The 4,572-nt window shown below is 52.8% G+C and overlaps 1 pseudogene; it reads left to right on the top strand.

Annotated features, from left to right (window-relative positions):
* The first annotated feature begins 884 nt into the window (after positions 1-884).
* Positions 885-4,572, top strand: part of LOC105304958 — a 7,207-nt pseudogene continuing 3,519 nt past the window's right edge.

Here is a 4,572-nt window from a genome sequence, read left to right as displayed (position 1 = left end):
GGTGATTGTGGGGACACACACACTCACATTCACATACACACACACTCACATACACACTGACCCACACTAATACTCACACACACTCATGCACACTCACAAACACACACTCACACACAATCACATAAACACACTCACATACACATATGCATTCACACTCACACATTCACTTAAACACACACTCACATTACATAAGCACACACACACTCACACTCACATGCTTAACTCACACACACTCACACATACATAAAACACACTCACACACTCACATAAACACACTGTCATACACAGACACTCACACACTCATATAAACACTCACACAGTCACATACTCAAAAAAGACAATCACACACACTCACGTATTCAAATACTCTGCTAACACGAGTTCTCAAGATGTAGGAAGTGGGTCTCTTTCATAATGGATATATTTTTGGTTCTGGCACCAATGCCTTGTACATAGTAAGTGGTCAGTACATATTTGTTAATGGACTAGTCGAAGACAGAAAGTAAGTCCCACTTGTGGAGAGCTGAGGAGCTGAGGAAATAAGTGGTTGTCCTATTTGAAGCCAGCCTGTCAGGGGTTGACTCAGGATGCGACCAGAGACCTGCCCTCTCTGAGCCAGGGTGCAGACCAGGCAGGGTCCTGGGGGTCAGGTGAGACATCAGATCTGGGCTTAGTGCCTCCGGAGGGCCTGGTGTCTTCCTGAGCTCTCATCCTGGAGACACCTAGAGTCAGACCCAGGAAGGGCCATCCCCTTCCTGTGGGTCCACAGCTTTGGGAACCCAGAAGAGCGGCAGCAGCTCCTGACTCACCACATCCTATGTGTACATGTCCTTCAGACCCAGGATGTCTTCCAGCTGCACATGGGGGCACTTAGAGCAGGCGCCATGCTGTCCATCTTCTCTGCTCTTCTCAGCCTTGGTCAGTTGTGGAGAGGGATAGGGGATAGAAGGAGGGGATGGGGAGGCTGCACCCTTTTGTTCAAGCGGAAATGAAGACTCGGGCCCCTCAAGTGTCTGGGGCCTGATGAGAAGAGAACCAGCTCAGGTGGCGGGTGCAAATCTCTCATGGGGCCTCCCTTGCAGGGCTGAATCTGGACCAGAACACCTGTGTACAGGCAGGTAAGTCCTCCCTAGGCTCCATGCCCCAACCCCTCACTTCAGCCTCTGGGGCTCAGGAGAGAGCAAGTGGTCCTAGGATGAGGTGATACACAGAGAGGGTCTTGGGCTGAGCTGAGTGTGAGAGGTGGGGAAGGGCTTTGTGATTCAGCCTCTTATTCCTTCCAGGGACTCTCCCCAAACCCACCATCTGGGCCGAGCCAAGTTATGTTATCCCTTGGAGGATGCCTGTGACCATCCGGTGTCAGGGTCCCCTAGGGGCCCAGGAGTTCTATCTGTATAGAGAAGGAAATAGTGTGACTTCAGAAAGACAGAAGCCACCAAAGCCTGGGGACAAAGCGAAGTTCTCCATCACACCAACGACACAGCACGCTGCAGGGAGATACCGCTATTACTATTACAGTTCCACTGGCTTGTCAGAGCACAGTGATCCCCTGGAGCTGGTGGTGACAGGTGAGAGGACACTGAGGGTCCCACTTCACCCTCTGCCTTCAGGAAGGGGGTCTGTTCTCAGGGTTTCCCTCTCACAGCCCAGTCTTAGGGGAGTGAGGAGGTGTGACCCCATTTACACGCTGCCTCCCTCTCTCCTAGGATCTTACAGCAAATCCAGCCTGTTAGCCCAGCTGAGCCCTGTTGTGACCTCAGGAGGGAACGTGACCCTCCTGTGTGGCTCAAGGAAGAGATTTAGCAGGTTCATTCTGACTAAGGAAGAACACAGGCCACCCCTGGACCCTGGATTCACAGTGACAGTCCAGCGGGTGGTACCAGGCCCTGTTCCCTGTGGGGCCTGTGATCCCTAGCCATTAGGGGATGTTCAGATGCTATGGCTGTTATAGGAACACCCTCCAGGTGTGGTCACCCCTCAGTGACCCCCTGGAGCTCCTGGTTTCAGGTGAGGAAGTCTGACCTGCCTATCTAGATTTTGAGGCACCAGACTGGTTATTGGGTCTTCGCTGGGAGGGGAGCCCTACATGAGAGAATGTGATCCTGCTGTGTCAGACATAGAGCCAGAGGGACACTTTCCTTTTGTCCAAGGAGGGGACAGCCCATTCCCTCTTGCATCTTAGAACAAAGAACCGAGCTGGGCTGTACCAGGCCGAGTTCTCCATGATTCCTGTGACCTCAGCCCATGGGGGCACCTACAGGTGCTACAGCTCATGCAGCATATCCACCTATCACCCCAGTGACCCCTGGAGCTCACGGTCTCAGGTGAGGGGCCCCTACCCTATCCTTTCTGGGCTCTGTCACTTAGGGCCCTCTCCCCGTGGGAGTGGAGCTTCAGTGGAGGATCATATAGAAGAAATGTGTCCCTCAAAGTTTTTTTCATGCCTGGCAACCTCTCCCCCTCACTTGGGGTTAGAAAGGCACCAGGTGGGCAGTAGGAGGGTCTTTGGGAGACCACAGAGAGAGTCTGAGTGAGGTGGGGACCCAGCCTCTTACCCCTTTCTGTCCTCAATCTCAGAACCATCAGGAAACACCAGTCCCCCACCCATTGCGCCCGTCTCCACAGCTGGTGAGTCAATGGGGCCTCCATGCCCAGAGGGAGCACAGACCACCCCTGGGCAGATCTGAGTCTCTCAGAAGGTGTGCTGTCCCCCATATACTCAAGGATGGGCTGTGTCATAGCGGGCCTGGGAGTCACGCAGAGATGCTGGGGAACCATAGGGGTCCAGGGGTCTAGGGCTGGGAGATCATGGCAGAGGAAGATATGGGGCTCATGCTGGGGAGGAAAAGAGGGCAGAGTGATGAAGCCCCGCCTCACCTCATCCTGACTCCCAGGAGGTTTTGAGGATTGGGCCTCCACCTCCACGGATCCAGGCCAGCAGAGGAGTGAGTGAGGGTCTGGCAAGTGGGGGTAGGTCCGTAAGGGGCAGGGCTGAGTTATGCACTGGTTCCAGGTGCCTCTGGAGAGCTTGACGTGAACAGACCCCTCCCTGTCTGGGCTTCAATTTCTCCATGTGTAAAAGGACAGAATTGTGGCTCAGAGTTTGGATTTCCCTCCAGATCTGGCTCTGGCCTCTTAGGAAAGGGGCCTCACAGGGAAGGCTCCCAGGATGTGATGTCTTGGGCCTGCTCCCTTTGCAGGGTGACAGTGACACTATACAGGGAGGGACAGGGTGACAGTGGCTGGAGTTTCAGGCCGTTCTCCTCTGCTCAGGGGCACAGCACAGAGGAGTGAACTGAGGCCAGACGTGATCAGTTCCAGCTCTGCTGCTTCCGCTGTTGCCTGGGGCCCCTTCTCTTTTGAGTGTCTAGTGTTTCTGGGTGGCCCCCTGTCCCTTCCTGCTCATACCCCTGGGAGATTAGGTGGGATGAGGGCCTGGCCTCACAGAGTATGGGAAGGCAGAGCCCCCAGCCCAGCAGACCTTTCCATGGGATCAGGCCCTGCAAGGTGGAGCCAGACCCAGAGAGACGCAGCATCCAGCCCATGCCCTGACCAGTCCTGGTCCTTGTGCTGGTAGAAGGAAGGTGATAAGGAAGGACCCTCTGCTGCAGATGAGGCCAGGGACTGACCCCGAGGATGTGGAGCCCAGAGCATGAAGCTGGCCTCTGCCTTGGGGGTAGCGTGAGGAGAGCACAGGGACCCACAGTCCCTGATTCCAGCCCCAGCACTGCCTCGTCCTGGCTGTGTGACGTGCGGCATGTGACCAGCCTCCCTGAGTCTCAGTTTCCTCATCTGTGAATGTGTGGGTGGAGTCTGCAGTCACCTAATGCATGACCTTCATGAGGGTTTGAGATCATAGTGACAGACCCAGCATGTGCCTGGCACATACGGGTGCTTGATTAAATGGTACCATTGACTTATCAATGATGTCATTCATGCCAAGGTCTCAAAAGGTACCTGAACATCCTGATCAGGGTCTCAGTGTCCATTGTCCTGATGGTCTCCCTCCTTCTCTTCCTGCTCCTTCGACACTGGCATCAGGGCAAACACAGTAAGTGAGGAATGGGGTGACGTACATGTAGGTTATCAGCAAGTTGTGCTAAGGGCACCTCAAACACGAGGAAGGGCTGGGTGTGACAAAATATCCAAAAAATATCCATTTGAAAATCTAGCAAGAGCTTGCTGTTGGTATTCATAGGGCTGTCTCCTTGTCATTCAGGCATCAGCTCTGAAAATGTCTTCCATGGTCATGGTGAGGTAAACCTGTCCTCCTTCCATTTACCATCTCTTATGTCTCTGCTTGTTGTTTTTTTTGTTGTTGTTGTTGTCTTTATTGAAATGTAATAGACAATTAGTTGCTTGTATTTACATTGTACAATTCAAAGATGGTTTTTTCAATTATAGTTGGCATACAATAATATACCAGTTTCAGTTGTATAGTACAGTGAGCAGAGATCCACATAACCCACAAAGTGACCACCCCACTAAATCTGGTACCCCTCTTCCCCCTAACATATTTATTACAATATTATTAACCATCTTCCCCTTGCTACACTCTACATTTCCATGTCT

Source organism: Pteropus vampyrus, unplaced genomic scaffold (genome assembly GCF_000151845.1).
Source record: "Pteropus vampyrus isolate Shadow unplaced genomic scaffold, Pvam_2.0 Scaffold357, whole genome shotgun sequence".
Lineage (NCBI taxonomy): Eukaryota > Metazoa > Chordata > Mammalia > Chiroptera > Pteropodidae > Pteropus > Pteropus vampyrus.
Note: the sequence above shows the minus strand (reverse complement) of the source record. Positions and strands in the feature narration are given on the sequence as shown.